This window comes from Mustelus asterias, unplaced genomic scaffold (genome assembly GCF_964213995.1).
Source record: "Mustelus asterias unplaced genomic scaffold, sMusAst1.hap1.1 HAP1_SCAFFOLD_693, whole genome shotgun sequence".
Taxonomy (NCBI): Eukaryota; Metazoa; Chordata; class Chondrichthyes; order Carcharhiniformes; family Triakidae; genus Mustelus; species Mustelus asterias.
The window spans coordinates 70,729-90,953 of NW_027590642.1; the positions used below are offsets into that span (position 1 = coordinate 70,729).

Below are 20,225 nucleotides of genomic sequence, written 5' to 3' on the forward strand. Positions count from 1 at the left end.
GGGATTCGTGTCTGATAACTGCACCAAATGTACACATTACAGTCTGAGATCATCCCCAACTACAATCTCCAGACAATATCTCCCAGAGGGAATGAGGGAACAGAGTTCATGTACAGTGTCTGGTGATAAAAGGGTTAATTCACCAGCCGGGGTTCCTGCTGCAAACTCCAATCCCTGTCAATATTGTTCAATATTCACGCTGCAGTAACCGGTTCCCAGATGCAGACATGGGACTTACTGAACTTGTCTGAGGCTCACAGAGAGCAGCGCCTGCAGTAGCTGTGAGCCACCAGCAGATGGTGGCATTGTGTCACTTTAATCACCAGATAGTGAAAGAGGTTTTGAGGAGAGGCTGGTGGAGCCTTTAATTCATTCACAGAGACAGAGAGGAAACTCTGACAAGATTGACCAATCTGCCCTCTGCTGGGTACTGTCAGAATACAGTAAGAAGTTTAACAACACCAGGTTAAAGTCCAACAGGTTTATTTGGTAGCAAAAGCCACACAAGCTTTCGAGGCTCTGAGCCCCTTCTTCAGGTGAGTGGGAATTCTGTTCACAAACAGAACTTATAAGACACAGACTCAATTTACATGAATAATGGTTGGAATGCGAATACTTACAACTAATCCAGTCTTTAAGAAACAAAACAATGGGAGTGGAGAGAGCATCAAGACAGGCTAAAAAGATGTGTATTGTCTCCAGACAAGACAGCCAGTGAAACTCTGCAGGTCCACGCAACTGTGGGAGTTACAAATAGTGTGACATAAATTCTGATTCTAGGATCGCATGATAAAGACTCAGGAGGAAAAAAGCAGAAATATTTATGTGAAATAGTGTGACATAAACCCAATATCCCGGTTGAGGCCGTCCTTGTGTGTGCGGAACCTGGCTATCAGTTTCTGCTCCGCGACTCTGCGCTGTCGTGTGTTGCGAAGGCCGCCTTGGAGAACGCTTACCCGAATATCAGAGGCCGAATGCCCGTGACCGCTGAAGTGCTCCCCAACAGGAAGAGAACAGTCTTGCCTGGTGATTGTCGAGCGGTGTTCATTCATCCGTTGTCGCAGCGTCTGCATAGTTTCCCCAATGTACCATGCCTCGGGACATCCTTTCTTGCAGCGTATCAGGTAGACAACGTTGGCCGAGTTGCAAGAGTATGTACCATGTACCTGGTGGATGGTGTTCTCACCATCCACCAGGTACATGGTACATACTCTTGCAACTCGGCCAACGTTGTCTACCTGATACGCTGCAAGAAAGGATGTCCCGAGGCATGGTACATTGGGGAAACTATGCAGACGCTGCGACAACGGATGAATGAACACCGCTCGACAATCACCAGGCAAGACTGTTCTCTTCCTGTTGGGGAGCACTTCAGCGGTCACGGGCATTCGGCCTCTGATATTCGGGTAAGCGTTCTCCAAGGCGGCCTTCGCAACACACGACAGCGCAGAGTCGCGGAGCAGAAACTGATAGCCAGGTTCCGCACACACAAGGACGGCCTCAACCGGGATATTGGGTTTATGTCACACTATTTCACATAAATATTTCTGCTTTTTTCCTCCTGAGTCTTTATCATGCGATCCTAGAATCAGAATTTATGTCACACTATTTGTAACTCCCACAGTTGCGTGGACCTGCAGAGTTTCACTGGCTGTCTTGTCTGGAGACAATACACATCTTTTTAGCCTGTCTTGATGCTCTCTCCACTCCCATTGTTTTGTTTCTTAAAGACTGGATTAGTTGTAAGTATTCGCATTCCAACCATTATTCATGTAAATTGAGTCTGTGTCTTATAAGTTCTGTTTGTGAACAGAATTCCCACTCACCTGAAGAAGGGGCTCAGAGCCTCGAAAGCTTGTGTGGCTTTTGCTACCAAATAAACCTGTTGGACTTTAACCTGGTGTTGTTAAACTTCTTACTGTGTTTACCCCAGTCCAACGCCGGCATCTCCACATCATTACTGTCAGAATCACACACACACTGTTCTCTCTCTGGAGAATGATCTCTGCTGCTCCATTTTGAAAGGAGGTTGAAGACTCTGTTGCTGAGAACACTGACAACACATTGCTGCTTAAACAATGGTTTGCAGCAATCTTTCCTTCAATGTGGAGACTAAAACTACAACAGTTTTCCAGCTGGGAAACCAGGTAAGCAGGGAAATCAGTGCCAGGCTGGAGGGGCTGGTGGAATAGGGAGGGAGAGGGGCAGGAATGAAGGGTTTGGAAGGAGCTGTCGAAGATCTTCACAATTCAGGATTTCACTGTAACCGGTGGAGCAGCAATGTTTATAGATTGAAATGTTCACACTATCACTGTCAGTCCCCGTCTGGATCCCTGCAGCGACTCCAGCTGTCTCTTTCCATTTTGACTGAACTGATTATGACACAGCCTGAAACAGATTAAAGATGAAACAGGAAATAAACAGATTGAACAACAGAGTAAATAACAGGAGACTGGAGTTAATGGGACAAATCTTCTGGTCTCTGGATCGCCAGAGGCCAGACACACATCCGAAGATGAGCATCGGGACCCTGTGGATGTCCTGACGCACTGATCTACCTGGGAATTGTCCCAGAGGTATTAACTACTATTGGGGAACTCCCCTGCTGCAGTTAGAGTCAGATACTTGGGACAGATCCACAAAGTTTACCTGGATAGTTACTCAGGTAATGTTAGACAGCTCACCACCTGGGCTAATACCTGAATAGCACAACCCGAGTCCCCCAATCACTTCCCACTGATCCCCATACTCCACCTCCCACAATCCGACTAGACCCACTCAGAGTCTCAGAGGTTTACAGCATGGAAACGGGCCCTTTGGCCCAACTTGTCCATGCCACCCTTTTTTAAAAAACTAATCCCAATTACCCGCATTTGGCCCATATCCCTCTATACCCATCGTACCCATGTAACTAGCTAAATGCTTTTTGAAAGATAAAATTGTACCCGCCTCTACTACTGCCTCTGTCAGCTTGTTCCAGACACTCACCACCCTCTGTGTGAAAGAATTGTCCCTCTGGACACTTTTGTATCTCTCCCCTCTCAACTTAAACCTTTGCCCTCTAGTTTTAGACTCCCCTAAGGTCACCCCTCAGCCTCCTACACTCCAAGGAAAAAAGTCCCAGTCTATTAGCCTCTCCTTGTAACTCAACCCATCAAGTCCCAATAGCATTCTAGTAAATCTTTTCTGCACTCTTTCTAGTTTAATAATATCCTTTCCATAATAGGGTGACCAGAACTGTGTACACAGTATTCCAAGTGCACCATTTTGTATCTCTCCCCTCTCATTTCATACATTAACAGTCACAGTCAGAGCATCTAATCAGTGTCCATGGACACATCAACTGCACTGCCCTCATCGACCTTCTTGGTTACCCCTTCAAAAAACTCAATCAAATTTGTGAACATGATTTTCCACTCACAAAGCCATGCTGACTGTCCCGAATCAGTCCTTGCATCTCGAAATGCCTGTAGATCCTGTCCCTCAAAATGCCTTCCAACAATTTACCCACCACAGATGTGAGGCTCACTGGCCTGTAGTTCCCAGGCTTTTCTCTGCAGCCCTTTTTAAACAAAGGCACAACATTTGCCACCCTCCAATCTTCAGGCACCTCACCCGTGACTATCGATGATTTAAATATCTCGGCGAGGGGACCCGCAATTTCCTCCCGAGCCTCCCACAACGTCCTGGGATATATCTCATCAGGTCCCACAGATTTATCGACTTTGGTGCGCTTTGAAACTTCCAGCACCTCCTTCTCTGTAATATGTCCACTCCTCAAGACATCAATATTTATTTCCCCAAGTTCCCGTAACATCCATGCTTTTCTCAACAGTAAATACTGATGAGAAATATTCATTTAGGATCTCACCGATCTCTTGTGGATCCACACATAGATTGCCTTGTTGATCCTAAAGAGGCCCTACTCTCTCCCTTGTTACTCTTTTGCCCTTTATGTATTTGGAGAAGCTGTTTGGATTCTCCTTTGCCTTATCTGCCAAAACAATCTCATGTCCCCTTTTTGCCCTCCTGATTTCTCTCTTAACTCTACTCCTACACCCCCTGTACTCTTCAAGAGATTCACTTGATCCCAGCTGCCTATGCACGTCATGTACCTCTTTCTTCTTCTTGACCAGGGCCTCAATATCCCGAGTCATCCAGGGTTCCCGACTTCTGCCAGCCTTGCCCTTCACTCTCAGAGGAATGTGTTTACCCTGAACCCTGGTTAACACACTTTTGAAAGCCTCCCACTTCCCAGACATCCCTCTTCCTTCCCACAGACTCCCCCAATTAACGTTTGAAAGTTCCTGCCTGATACCATCAAAATTGCCCTTGTCCCAATTTAGAATATTAACTTTTGGGACAGACCTATCATTCTCCATAGGTATCTTAAAACTAATAGAATTATGGTCACTGGTCCCAAAGTGATCCCTCACAAACACTTTTGTCACCTGCCCTTCCTTATTTCCCAAGAGGAGGTCACGTTTTGCCCCCTCTCTAGTCGGGCCATCCACATACTGAATGAGAAATTCCTCCTGAATACACTCAACAAATTTCTCTCCATTCAACCCTCTAATACTATGGCTGTCCCAGTCGATGTTGGGAAAATTAAAATCTCCGACTATTACTGCCCTATTTTTCTTGGAGCGACCTGTCATCTCCTTACATATTTGCTCCTCAATTTCCTGCTGACTATTTGGGGGCCTACAGTACAACCCTATCAAAGTGATTTCCCCCTTCTTCTTCCTCAGTTCTACCCATATAGACTCAGTGGCCGAACCCGCGGATATATCCCCTCTCAGTACGGCCGTGATGCTTTCCCTAATCAAAAGTGCAACTCCCCCTCCTCTCTTACCTCCTGTTCTATCTTTCCGATAGCATCTGTACCCTGGAACATTGAGCTGCCAGTCCTGTCCCTCCCTTAGCCATGTTTCAGTAATTGCTATAATATCCCAGTCCCACGTACCCATCAATGCCCTGAGTTCATCTGCCTTGCCCGTCAGGCCTCTTGCATTGAAATAAATGCAGTTTAATCTGGACTTCCCTTGCTCTCTGTCTTGCTTCTGTCTGATCTGTCTGGTACTAGGATTACCGACACTGCCTTTACTAATTAATGTGCTCTCTTTAACTTCCGTGCTGTCCTCAAACTTCTCTTTTGTCTCCCTACTGCTTTGGATCCCACCCCCCTGCCAACCTCGTTTAAACGCTCCCGAGCTGTTCGAGCAAATCTCCCCGCCAGGATGTTAGTCCCCCTCCAGTTCAAATGTAACCCATCCCTCTTGAACAGATCAGCCCTTCCCCAGAAAAGATCCCAATGATCCAAAAATCTAAATCCCTGCCCCCTGCACCAGCTCTCAAGCCAGTCATTCATCTGCCTAATCCTCCTATTCCTACTCTCACTAGCACGTGGTACCGATAGTAGTCCTGAAATTACTACCTTCGAGGTCCTACACGTTAGCCTTCTGCCTAACTCTCTGCATTCACATTTCAGGACCTCATCCCTTTTCCTACCTATGTCGTTGGTACCAATATGTACAACGACCTCTGGCTGCTCACCCTCCCCCTTCACAATGTCCTGCAATCGCTCAGAGACGTCCTTGACCCTGGCACCAGGGAGGTAACACACCATCCTGGAGTCTCGATTGCAGCCACAGAAACGCCTGTCTGTGCCTCTAACTAGCGAGTCCCCGATTACTACTGCTCGCTTGCTCTTTGCCCGACCCTGTCCCACAGCAGAACCAGCTGTGGTGTCACAGGCCTGGCTGCTGCTGGTATCTCCCCCTGACAGGCTGTCACTCCCGTAAATCATCTCTCCCTCCCCTCCAGCCCGACTACCTCCCACTAGCCCTTGAACAAATCTGACTAAACCTCCCAACTTGGCCTCATCCGTCCCACCCTCCCCTGACCTGACATAGAAACATGGAAGATAGGAGCGAGGAGGCCATTTGGTCCTTTAAGCCGACTCCACCATCCATCACAATCATGGCTGATCGTCCAACTCAAAAGCCTAATCCTGCTTTCTCCCCATAACCTTTGATCCTGTTCACCCCAAGTGCTATATGCAGCCGCCTCTTGAATACATTCTTGACTATATCTCTGACTTAAACTGATTACTCAAGAACCAACCCCAACCCACTACTCTCCAAAGCTATTAACCAATCCCAACCCCTGACCAAATCTAACTGGACACCCAACAACATTACCAACTCCCAGCCACCATCCAAACTGCTGATTAACCCTCCAACCCAACACAATACAACTCGACCACTCTTCCGACACCCAGAACTAATCCTTGAACCTCTCCTCAGCTCCCTGACTAACCATTCATCCAACGACACACCAACCCATTCACTCCCACAATCAACTAACACTTCTGGAGCTCCCCGGGGTCACTGTGCTGTAAATAAGGTGTGCTCGCTCTACCTCGAATCCACTCTGCTCTGATGGAGCTCCCCGGGGTCACTGTGCTGTAAATAGGGTGTGTGCTCTCTCTTCCCCGACTCTACTCTGCTGTGATGGAGCTCCCCGGGGTCACTGTGCTGTAAATAGGGTGTGCGCTCTCTCTTCCCCGACTCTACTCTGCTGTGATGGAGCTCCCCGGGGTCACTGTGCTGTAAATAGGGTGTGTGCTCTCTCTTCCCCAACTCTTGTCTGCTCTGACGGAGCTCCCCGGGGTCACTGTGCTGTAAATAGGGTGTGTGCTGTCTCTTCCCCGACTCTTGTCTGCTCTGATGGAGCTCCCAGGGTCGCAGTGCTGAAGATCCTGGGAGAAATATGCAGCAGTTTCAGGTTGGGAGAATTTTTAAACATACCGACAATCTGCTTACCATTGCTGCTGCTTGGAAGATTCAGGCACATTTATATTTTAAATCCATTTATATTTTAATTGTTACTCTGAAAATTAACACAAACACTCACCAGATCTCCTCCAGACTGCTGCAGGTCAGTATGAGGCGGCGGAGAGCAGGGACAGATTGATCTGTGAAGGAGTTTGTTCCCAGGGACAGAAACCTCAGTGGCTGTTTTGTACAGAGAGCGGAGGCGAGATCCTCAGCACAAGAATCTGAGAGAGCGTTATTATCGAGACTGGAGACCAGAGAGAGGAATAACAGGAATCAGGCTCAATCCCCAGTGTTTTAAACAATACTGTTAATAACAATAATAATGTATTGTATCAGACATTCCAAAAACACAACCTGCATTTCTGTAGAATGAGGAAATACTCAATGCTGAAAATGAAATATAAATAAACTGGAAATGCTCAGCAGGTTCGCTAAATACGTGTGAAGAGAGAAACAGGGGTAAAGTTTGAGCTTCCATTGGAACTGGGAACGGGCAGTGAATTGACAGGTTTGAAGTGACAGCGGTGGGTGGCTGGGGAAGAAACAAAGAAAGGACAAACTGGAATTACAGGAGTGATTAAATGATAAAAGTGATGATGGGACAGGACCATAATCACAGGATCACCATGTCCTTACTCGGAGTGGCTCGGGAGGGACATGGGATGGTCAGTGGTTTGGGAATGCAGTTTGTGGTGAGGTTGAAGATAATGGCTGTGATTTTACCAGAAGCTCTGAAGTGCCAGCATGGGGATTGGGAATGGGTGGTGTGTCCGTGTGGGCAGGATAGGCAGAGTTATGAAGGTGATATTGTCAGAGGGGGACAATTAACGGCTGGCAGGCAGGGGGAGCTGCCCACTGAGGCAGCCCGGGCACGGGGCAGTCCCGGTTCAGGCAATGCTGGCACCATCTCCAAAGGCAGCAGGACTTTCAAACACAGCAGCTCTGGAGGGAGCAGCGAGGGAGCTCTGCTTATTGAATGAAGGACTGAAATGTCAGAAAGCAGAGCAAGGCTTGCCCCCCCCCCCCCCCTCCCTGGAGGGGCTCCTCCCAGCTGCTCAGGCTCAGAGGGAGGTCCTGTTCCCTCAGGATGGGAGGAGATTATCCCATCGGTATAAGCCAGTCTGGATGGAGATTGCTGGGAGGTGAGCAGGTTTCAGACACGTGGTTACAGAGTGGAAAAGGATCAATGTCCTGATGTGTTCTGCCACGGTGAGTGCAGCACAGCCTGATATGTGAATAAGGATGAGGGGGAAATTGTGGAAAGAACATCTCCACCCAGACACTGGCAATGCAAAGGACTTGCAGAATCTCACTGGCTGTCCTGTCTGGAGACAATACACATCTCTGTAACCTGTGCTTAATGCTGCCTTCTCTCACATTATCTGTCTCTTTAAGACCTGGTTGGCTGTAGGGATTCGCATTCTAATCAGTATTCTGGAACTTGATTTTGTGTCTCTGTGCCCTGTTTGAGAGCAGATTTCCACTCCATCTGACGAAGGAGCAGCGCTCCGAAAGCTAATGGTATTTGCTACCAAATAAACCTGTTGGACTTTAACCTGGTGTTGTTAAAACTCTTACAATGCAAAGGCAGCAGCATTGACTGTCAGAGACATGTCCGTTAGGCTGCCACCAGCATAGGCTGGAGCAGGGCTGACCAACATATTCACTGGGCAAACACACGTCAATGTTTTTCTCACTCAAGCGGCCGATGAGTAAATTTCAGAATGATAAAGTTTGGCACAGCAGAAATTTCAATTAAAAACTAAACTGAGATATGAAAAGAAACAACTTGCTGAGCACAATAATGAGTAATAAATAAAGATGAGAATTAGAGTTTAATCCTCATCAATCACAAATTGTTTCTCTCTCACATTTGCTGCAGATCGGCTCAAAAACCTATCAGTAGCAAACATGGGAAAGAAACGGGATGTGATTGGAGGAGCAGCTCCATGCAGATTCTTCCATTCAAACTGAACTGTGTGACTGAGATTCTGGAAACTCGCTCCGGGGGCCGCATTGAGGGGCTTCGAGGGTCACATTCACCCCTTGGTCCACACGTTGGACAACCCTGGGCTACTGCATGTGTTTGATGAGTGAGTAACAATTTATGTGTTTGGAAAGAGAGCAAATATCATCAGGGAATGAGTGAAGAGTGGAGACATCCAGGTCTTGCCATCCTTACGCCAATGGAAGATGAAGTGCTGGATCAGGAAGGCCTGGGGGCAGAGTGGGTAATTACTGCTGGTGAGATGGGTTGAGTGGGTGGCCTAATGAATGGGCACAGGAGAGCGTCTGGTGAGGACAAAACATAGAGCTTGTTTATCCATCACTGGTCACAGAGAGCAGTCTGAAGGACGTATTGGGATAAGAACAAAATAACTAGGAGCAGCAGAAGGCCATTCAGCCCCTCGAGCATACTCCATCCCAGCTGATCTAATTATAGTCTCAACTCTTTTCCCCGTAACCCTTGATTCACTTCTCAATCCAAAATCATTCTGAACTCAGCCTTGAATATATTCAATGACTCTGCCGCCACGAGTCTCCAGGGAAGAGAATTCCACTGACCAGCCACCATCTAAAAATATAAATTTCTCCTCATCTCAGTCTTAAGGGACTGACAATTACATTTTAAAATCTGTCCCCTTGTTCTGGTCTCTCTTACAAGAAGAAACAGCCTCTCAGCAACCACCCTGTCTCATCCCCTCAATGCGATCACCTTTTAACCTTCTGAACTTTCATAGATATTGCTCCAATCTGCCCAAAATTTCCTTGTAAAATAAACCTCACCATCCCAGGAATCAGCCGAGTGAACTTTCTCTGAACTGGTTCCAATACAATTCTATCCTTTTTTAAGTAAAGAGCTCAACACTGTACACATTGCTCCAGTTGTGGAGCCTCCCTGAGCCTCTCCACATCCCCTTGAAACATCTTTGCATCCTCCTCACAATTCAGATTTTCACCTGGTTTTCCATTATTCGCAAATTTGGAAATATTATATTTGATCCCCACATCCATATCATTGATGTAGATTCTGAATAGCTGAGACCCAAACACTGATCCCTGCCGTACTCCACTAGTTAGAGGCTGTCAACCCAAAAGTAACCCATTTATTCCAACTCCTTGTTTCTGTCCATTAATCAGTTCTCAATCCATGCTGGTATATTCCTCCCAATCCCATGTGCTCCAATTTTATTGAATAACCTCTTGTGAGTGAATCATGCAACTATAGAATCCCGAGTGTAGGAATCGTCATTCGGCCCATCGAGACACATTGACAGAGGAACTTACCACGGTCCGCTCACCATAAACTCACAAATTTACTGGAGCTAATCCACCTAACCTACATATCTTGGGACACGAAGGGCAATTTTACCATGGCCAATTCATCTACCATCCATATCTTTGGAGTGTGGGAGGAAACCGGAGCACCCAGAGGAAACACACGCAGACACGGGGAGAATGTGGAAACTCCACAGTCACCCAAGGCTGGAATTGAACCCGGGCCCCTGGCTGTGACGCAACAATGTTAACGACTGTGTCACCGTGCCAGCCTTTCATAAATCCATGTTGGCCCTGTCTAATCCTGCCATTAATTTCGAAGTGTTCTGTTATCACTTTCTTTATTACAGATTATTATAGGATTTCCATACCATCAATGTCAGACTAATAGATCTGCAGTTGCCCGGTTTCCCGTAACCCCACATATTTACGCCGCTAATCCACCTAACCTACACATCTTGGACACTAACGGGCAATTTAGCACGGCCAATCCACCTAACCTACACAGTTTATTTGGACTATGGGAGGAAACAGGAGCAGCCGGAGGAAACCCACACAGACACGGGGAGAACGTGAAAACTCCACAGACAGTCGCCCAAAGCTGGAATGAATCCGGTTCCCTGACGCTGTGAGGCAGCAGTGCCAACCCCGGTGCCACATCTTCACTTAATCTAATACACTCCTTGAATTCGCAACGGCTGGAACACTTCTGCTGCTGTTTTTTTAAATGAAAGGAATCTATTTTTGTTGGAAACGCCACACATTTCACATCACCATGTCTAAAGCAGCTTGTTGTGTGATTGGCACTGGAACGTGCTTCTCCAAGAAAGTGCTTGAATATATTCTGTGAACGAATCTTCTTTTCAACTTTTGACAATCTGAGTGATTTATACAGTAAATGGAAGAAGCCACAGGAGCACTGACCTACAGAGGGATCTGTGTGTACAAGTCTACAGATCCCTGAAAGTGGCAACACTGGTGGATGAGGTGGTCAAGAAGGCAGACAACATGCTTGTCTTCATCGACCGGGGCATCGAGTGTAAAAGTTGTCAAGTTATGTTACAGCTGGATGAAACTTCAGTTGGCCACATTTGAATATTGCTTGCAGTTCCGTTCGTGACACTCCCAGAATGATGTGGATGCTTTGGAGAGGGTGCAAGGAAGGTTTACCAGAATGTTGCCTGGTCAAGGACGGTTAGGTAATGAGGAGACGATGTATAAACACAGATTGTTCCACTACAAAAAAGGGAGGCTGAGGGGTGACCTGATGGAGGTGTCCACAATTATGAGAGGCATCAATATGGTGGATAGTCAGAGACTTTTCTCCAGGGTGGAATGGTCAACTACAAGAGGGCACAGGATGAAGGTGAGAGGAGCAAAGGTTGGAGGGAGGTGTGTGGGGTAAGTTTTCACCCAGAGGGTGGTGGGTGCCTGGAAGGCACTGCCAATGGAGGTGGCAGAAGCAGGCACGTTTCCAATGTCCAAGGTGCATCTTGGTAGACACATGAACAAGAGACAAACAGAGGAATAGAAACTGCAAATTGGCAGTAAGTTCTGGGTCTGAATAAGCGTTAGGAGGCGCCACAGGCTTGGTGGGCTGAAGGGCCTGTTACTGTGCTGTGCGGTTCTTTGTTCTTCTTTGTACATGAAGATTAAAATCACCCGTGGTTATTGCAATATGTTTTTACAAGGCCCCGTTATTTTTCCTATGTACTGTGTCGGAGATTGTGACTGTTGTTAGGAGCCGATAAATGATTCCCACAAGTGATCTTTTAACTTTGTTAAATCTTATTTCTATCCAAACTGATTCTGCATCTTGAACTAAGTTCAGCTCTCGCTGCTGTACTGACATCTGTTACTAACAGTGAGACTCCACCACCATGCCCTGTCCTCCATTTACTGTCATCTATTCACTCTCCCCCCTTTCACAAATCAATGGATGTTGTGTCCGGGGAGAGCTGTGCACATCTGAGGAGGAGGAGAGGACCTCAGAGGGTGGACCGTAACATTATTCCCCCACTCCCTCAACATAAGGATCTGTGGGACTGACATCCCATTGCTCAGGGATCAGAGAGAGAAGCAACAGGAATCAGAGGAAAAGCAGTTTTCCTGATTCATAACTGACGCCAATAGTAATGGGCAGTGTTTTTTATACAAATACCAGTGGTGAAATTGTATTGTTGAATATTCAGTTATTATAAACACAATCTCACACAGTCTGCTACTTACTCCAGTTCCTGTATTTTACAGTCCGGATTCCTCAGAGCCACAGACAGCAGTTTCACTCCGGAATCTCCCAGTTTATTGTAACCCAGATACAGATCTATCAGTGAGCGGTTTGTACTGAGAGCAGATGCCAGGTCCTCGGCACAAGAATCGGTGAGATCGTTACTACGGAGACTGGAGATCAGAGAGAGAAAAATAACAGGAATCAGGGTAAATTCAGAATGTATTTAAGAATAAGATCATTAACAATAATAATGTACAGTGCGGGATATTCACAAAACACAACTTCAGTTCATACAGGAGGCAAAATTCTATTGATGCTGTAAATCTGAAATATGAATAAAATATGTGGAAAATCGCAGCAGGACAGGCAGTATCTGTGAAGATAGAAACAGATTTAGTTTCAGTTCAATTAGCTAAAATTAAAACTTGGGAGTAGCAGTGAATTAAATTGTTTGAAGTGACAGGGAGCTGGGGATGGGCGGGTGACAAGAACAAAATGGAAGTGCCGGAGTGATTAAATGACAAAAAGGATGATGGTGAAAGGGAAGAGCACAGGATTCCCATGTCCTTACCCTGAGTCACAGGGAGGGACATGGGATGGTCAGTGGCTCAGGAATGGAGTGTGTGGTGGGGTTGATGATGAGAGAGAAACCTTTTTCACGATGCCAGTGGTTCGGGTCTGGAATGTACAGTCTGGAAGTGTGGTGGGGGCAGGCTGATTCGAGGCATCACAGAGGGCAGTCGATGAACAATCGAATGAAACAATGTGCAAAGATACGAGGAGAAGGCAGTAGAATGAGACAAATTCCTATTCCTAGTTTGGTGAGCCGGTGCAGACACATTTCGCCTCGTGGTGCTCCGCAATAATTCTGTGAAGATAATGGTTGGAAATGTATGGAGATTTTAACTGGAAGCTGGTGATGTTGCAGAGTCAACAGGGTTAGGTAATTTAGCCAGTGTCCACAAAGGGTCATTGGTATCTCTCTCAGGGAGAATCACAGAATTGTTGCAGAGCAGAAGGAGACCATTCGGCCCATGCTCTCTGCACTGACTCTCTGAATGAGCAATTTACTAAGTGTCATTCCCCCAAATTCTCCCCGTAACCCTGCACAATCTTCCTTTTCAGATCATAATCCAATTCCCTTCGGAAATTTTCAACTGAACGTGTCTCCACCACACTCCCAGACAGTGAACTCCAGCCCTTAACCACTCGCTGCGGGGGAAGTCCCGGTTCAGGCAATGCTGGCACGGGCAGCACTTTGATAGGCAGCAGCTCTGGAGAGACCAGTGAGGAAGACCTGGTTAAGAACACAGGGCTGGAATGGGAGGAGAAAGGTTAAACTCAATTCAATGATGCACTTGGCAACACTTGGTACTCTTCCGCAAGGCTCCGTGAGTTTGGAGCAAATTTCTGTTCTCTCAGGACTGGACAGTATCTGCCACATCAATCCAAGTATATCGGGATGGAGATTACTGGAGACCTGAGTAGGCGTGGGTTATATGGTTGCATGAGGCAAAAGGATGAATAACTTGCCAAGTTCTGACAAGGTGGTGAAGCATTTTATAGCATATAATCTGAGGCATATGGGGTCGAATGAGAATGAAAGTGTGCACGTGTGTGTGAATGTGTGTCTGCGCGTGAGTGAATGTATATCACTGTGAGTGTGTGTGTGTGTGTGTTTATTACTGTGGGTGTCTCTGTGAATGAGCGTGTGTGTGTCCGTGAGTGTGCATCTGTGAATGTGTGTCTGTGAGTGTGTGTCTGTGTCTCTCTGTTGTGTGTGTGTCTCCGTGTGTTTGCGTCTGAGTGTGTGTGTCTGTGAATGTGTGTCTGAGTGTGTGTGTGTGTGTGTCTGTGAGAGTGTGTGTTTATGTCTGTGTGTGTGTGAGTGGTGGAGCAGGCTCGATGGGTTAAATGGCCTACACATATTTGAGATTTAAATATATTGATACAGATGCATGCTGTCACCCCCCCTCCCTCCCCACCCAGCCACAGAAAGATATCTGCAATTTTGTCATATTTTTTGAACCATTTAATGTGACAGAATGCGAAACATCCTGGCCAATGACACAAACAATGATCCAGCATCGTCAGCAGCATCGCTGGAAACATCAAATTGCAAAGTTATTCATATTTTGTAAATTGACAAAACTGATGGAGAGGTTTGAGTTCAGGGAAATGTAAACCGACACAACTTAGATTGAAAAGGGATGGAACAATGTACTTTAATAAATGATGAAAAGTGGAAGCTCAAAATGTTCCGATATTTCACAGCTGGATTCACACAATACACAGAGCAATGTCTCTGATACTCTGGAATTGCTGCAAATGTGGTTAATCTCAGTACGGAGGCTGCTTTCATGGTTCAATGTTAATCTGATCACTCTCATCAAAACAGGGTCAACATTTCTGTACAATGTGAGTGAATCGTAAGTTAATATAGTTCAGTTTCAATGTTTAAAATAACCAGTCACTTTTCTGTGGCTGCTTTGGGAATGTCAGTGGAATGTAGTTCACAGTAAAGTGTGAACAATTGTATTGGGGAATAATTGGAAGCAGTTTCCATTTTTGGTGGGGGGAGTGGGTGGGAGCTTTACTCCAGAGGCTGGGCAGTAAAGAAACAGGGGAGGCTCCCCACTCCCCCATCCCTTCCCTGATCTGTCTCTCTCCACGTCTAACCCCACCTCCAGCGGTGTTTCTGACTCATTTTACAAACCGCACCAACACTGAGAATCTCCCTCATTCGATAATGCCAATCCATCTACCATCCATATCTTTGGAGTGTGGGAGGAAACCGGAGCACCCAGAGGAAACACAGGCAGACACGGGGAGAATGTAGAAACTCCACACAGTCACCCAAGGCTGGAATTGAACCCGGGCCCCTGGCTGTGACGCAACAATGTTAACCACTGTGTCACCGTGCCAGCCTTTCATAAATCCATGTTGGCCCTGTCTAATCCTGCCATTAATTTCGAAGTGTTCTGTTATCACTTCCTTTATTATAGATTATTATAGGATTTTCCATACCATCAATGTCAGACTAATAGATCTGCAGTTGCCCGGTTTCCCGTAACCCCACATATTTACGCCGCTAATCCACCTAACCTACACATCTTGGACACGAACGGGCAATTTAGCATGGCCAATCCACCCAACCTACACAGTTTATTTGGACTATGGGAGGAAACAGGAGCAGCCGGAGGAAACAGGAGCAGCCGGAGGAAACCCTCACAGACACGGGGAGAACGTGAAAACTCCACAGACAGTCGTCCAAAGCTGGAATGAATCCGGTTCCCTGACGCTGTGCGGCAGCAGTGCCAAACCCGGTGCCACATCTTCGCTTAATCTAATACACTCCTTGAATTCGCAATGGCTGGAACACTTCTGCTGCTCTTCTCCAAATGAAAGGAATGTATTTTTTTTGGAAACGCCACACATTTCACATCACCATGTCTAAAACAGCTTGTTTTGTGATTGGCACTGGAACGTGCTTCTCCAAGAAATTGCTTGAATAGATTCTGTGAACGAATCTTCTATTCAACTTTTGACAATCTGAGTGATTTATACAGTAAATGGAAGAAGCCACAGGAGCACTGACCTACAGAGGGATCTGTGTGTACAAGTCTACAGATTCCTGAAAGTAGCAACACAGGTGGATGAGGTGGTCAAGAAGGCAGACAACATGCTTGTCTTCATCGACCGGGGCATCGAGTGTAAAAGTTGTCAAGTTATGTTGCAGCTGTATGAAACTTCAGTTGGCCACATTTGAATATTGCTTGCAGTTCCGTTCGTGACACTAACAGAATGATGTGAATGCTTTGGAGAGGGTGCAAGGAAGGTTTACCAGAATGTTGCCTGGTCAAGGACGGTTAGGTTATGAGGAGACGTTGTATAAACACAGATTGTTTCACTACAAAAAGGGAGGCTGAGGGGTGACGTGATGGAGGTGTCCACAATTATGAGAAGCATCAATATGGTGGATAGTCAGAGACTTTTCTCCAGGGTGGAATGGTCAACTACAAGAGGGCACAGGTTGAAGGTGAGAGGGGCAAAGTTTGGAGGGAGGTGTGTCTGGTAAGTTTTCACCCAGAGGGTGGTGGGTGCCTGGAAGGCACTGCCAATGAAGGTGGCAGAAGCAGGCACGTTTCCAATGTCCAAGGTGCATCTTGGTAGACACATGAACAAGAGACAAACAGAGGAATAGAAACCGCAAATTGGCAGTAAGTTCTGGGTCTGAATAAGCGTTAGGAGGCGCCACAGGCTTGGTGGGCTGAAGGGCCTGTTACTGTGCTGTGCGGTTCTTTGTTCTTCTTTGTATATGAAGATTAAAATCACCCGTGGTTATTGCAATATGTTTTTACAAGGCCCCGTTATTTTTCCTGTGTACTGTGTCGGAGATTGTGACTGTTGTTAGGAGCCAATAAATGATTCCCACAAGTGATCTTTTAACTTTGTTAAATCTTATTTCTATCCAAACTGATTCTGCATCTTGAACTAAGTTCAGCTCTTGCGACTGTACTGACATCTGTTACTAACAGCGAGACTCCACCACCATGTCCTGTCCTCCATTTACTGTCATCTATTCACTCTCCCCCTTTCACTAATCAATGGATGTTGTGTCCGGGGAGAGCTGTGCACACCTGAGGAGGAGGAGAGGACCTCAGAGGGTGAACCATAACATTATTCCCCCACTCCCTCAACATAAGGATCTGTGGGACTGACATCCCATTGCTCAGGGATCAGAGAGAGAAGCAACAGGAGTCAGAGGAAAAGCAGTTTTCCTGATTCATAACTGACGCCAATAGTAATGGGCAGTGTTTTTTATACAAATACCAGTGGTGAAATTGTATTGTTGAATATTCAGTTATTATAAACACAATCTCACACAGTCTGCTACTTACTGCAGTTTCTGTATTTTACAGTCCGGATTCCTCAGAGCCACAGACAGCAGTTTCACTCCGGAATCTCCCAGTTTATTGCCACCCAGATCCAGATCTATCAGTGAGCGGTTTGTACTGAGAGCAGATGCCAGGTCCTCGGCACAAGAATCGGTGAGAGCATTACGAAACAGACTGGAGATCAGAGAGAGAAAAATAACAGGAATCAGGGTAAATCCACAGTGTTTTTAAGAAGAAGATCATTAACAATAATAATGTACAGCGCGGGACATTCAAGAAACACAACTTCAGTTGATACAGGAGGCAAAATTCTATTGATGCTGTAAATCTGAAATATGAATGAATATGTTGGAGACTCTCAGCAGGTCAGGCAATATCTGTGAAGATAGAAACAGATTTAGTTTCAGTTCAATTCGCGAAACTTAGAAATTGGAAATAGCGGTGAATTAAATAGTTTTAAGTGACAGGGAGCTGGGGATGGGCGGGTGACAAGGAAAGAACAAAATGGAAGTGCCAGACTGATTAAATGACAAAAAGGACGATGGTGAAAGGGAAGAGCACAGGATTCCCATGTCCTTACCCTGAGTCACAGGGAGGGACATGGGATGGTCAGTGGCTCAGGAATGGAGTGTGTGGTGGGGTTGAAGATGATGAGAGAGAAACCTTTCTCACACTGCCAGTGGTTCGGGTCTGGAATTCACAGCCGGGAAGTGTGGTGGAGGTCGGCTGCATCGAAGCAGTCAAAAAGGAATTAGATGATTATTTGAATATAAAGAATGAGCGAGGATACGAGAAAAACGCTGGAGAATGACTCAAATTCCTAATGCTAATTTGGTGAGCTGGTAGAGACACGATGGGCCAAATGGCCTCATTGTGCACCGTAAGAATTCTGCGAAAATAATGGTTGGAAATGTATCGATATTTCAGCTGGAAGTTGGTGATGTTGCCGTGTGGACAGTGTTAGTCGCCATAGTCCTCAATAAAATGTTAATACTGATAGGCAAAGGGATCTGGGTGTACAGGTCCACAGATCACTGAAAGTGTGAATGCAGGTGGAGAAGGTAGTCAAGAAGGCATACGGCATGCTTGCCTTCATCGGCCGGGGCATTGAGTTTAAAAATTGGCAAGTCATGTTGCAGCTTTATAGAACCTTCGTTCGGCCGCACTTCGAATCTAGTGTTCAATTCTGGTCGCCACTCTACCAGAAGGATGTGGAGGCTTTGGAGAGGGTACAGAAAAGATTCACCAGGATGTTGCCTGGTATGGAGGGCATTAGCTATGAAGAGAGGTTGGAGAAACTTGGTTTGTTCTCACTGGAGCGACGGAGTTTGAGGGGAGACCTGATATAAGTCGACATGATTATGAGAGGCATGGACAGAGTGGATAGTCGGAAGCTTTTTCACAGGGTAGAAGAGTCAATTACTAGGGGGCACAGGTTTAAGGTGCGAGGGGCAAGGTTTAAAGGAGATGTACGAGGCAGATTTTTTACACAGAGTAGTGGGCGCCTGGAACTCGTTGCTGGGGGAGGTAGTAGAAGCAGATATGGTGGTGACGTTTAAGGGGCGTCTTGACAAGTACATGAATAGGATGGGAATAGAGGGATATGGTCCCCGGAAGGGTAGGGGGTATTAGTTAAGTCAGGCAGCATGGTGGGTGCAGTCTTGGAGGGCCGAAGGGCCTGTTCCTGTGCTGTAATTTTCTTTGTTCTTTGTGTTTCTCTCCAAGAGAGAGAGACAGTTTGTTACATGTAGCTTCAGGGATACAATATAATAAACGTGCGGCAATGGGAGGAGATGGGATTCCATGAACCCCACAGCCGGTAAGAGGACCAAACCCTCAGATTTAGCATCATTCTACATCACACTCTAAACACCAAACCAAATGAACTAACCAACTCCACATATAACCAAACAGGCACATTAATATCTGACAGGTTCGGGAAATCCGTGCACTCAGGCAGCACAGGCAGAATCACAGAATTGTTACAGAGCAGGAGGAGGCCATTCGGCCCATTGTGTCTGCACTGACTCTCCGAATGAGCAACTCACTAAGTGTCATCCCCCCACCTTCCCCCAAAACCCTGTGCATTCCAGAGCTTAACCACTGTCTGCAGGGGAAGACCCCATTCTGGCAGAGCTGGCACCAGATTTAAAGGCAGCCAGCAGCACTTTTAAAGGCTCTGAAGGGAGCAGTGAGGGAGCCCTGGTTAATGAACAAAGAGCTGAAATGGCAGAAGGCAGATTAAACCCAATTCGCTGACACTTCCCTGGAAATTCTCAAGGATATATCGGTTTGGAGAGAGGTTCTGTTCCCTCAGGAGTGGAGGACGAGACCTGTCACATCAACCCAAGCAAGTCTGGATAGAAACTGCCGAGGGCCAGAGCAGGCAGCACGTGGCTGCAGTGAGGCAAAAGGATCAATAACCTGATATGTTCTGACAAGGTGAGCGTTAAACTTACAGGCTGATATGTGAATAAGGATGAAAGAGGAATGGTGGAAAGAACATCTCCACCCAGACACTGGCAATGCCCAGACAGCAGCATCAATCTTCAGGAACATGTCAGCCTCTCTGTGAAGGGTTCCGGTCAGTCAGAGATGACTGCTGCACTGCCGACACTGAGTGACCATCCTGGAGGTCCCATGATGGGCAGTCTGGCAGCACCATAGGCTTGTGTGTGTCTTTGATGGGTGAGTATCAATGGAAATTTATGTGCTTGTAGAAGAGGGCACACAGCGTCAGAGAAGAAGCCAAGAGTGACAGTGTCTGGATTGTGTCATCCTTATGCCAATGGAAGATGCAGTGCTGGAGCTGGGAGACCTGGAGGCTGGGTGGGCAATCGCTGATGGTGAGATGGGTTGTGGATCCAGAGAGAGTGAGTGAGTGAATGGATGGGCACAGGAGAGACTCTGCTGCTGAGTCCAAAACCTGGTGCTTGTGTGTCTTCCATTGGTCACATGGAGCTCTGGGTTAGGAAC

General features: G+C 46.6%; 1 long non-coding RNA gene across 1 annotated transcript; it reads right to left on the bottom strand.

Annotated features, from left to right (window-relative positions):
- Positions 1–1,903: 1,903 nt before the first annotated feature.
- Positions 1,904–17,323, bottom strand: LOC144487269 (uncharacterized). Its single transcript, XR_013496384.1, has 3 exons — positions 17,253–17,323; positions 6,919–7,086; positions 1,904–2,388 (listed from the first exon to the last, which is right to left on the bottom strand). It is a non-coding gene; the product is annotated as an uncharacterized LOC144487269 (long non-coding RNA).
- Between the last annotated feature and the right edge of the window lie 2,902 nt (positions 17,324–20,225).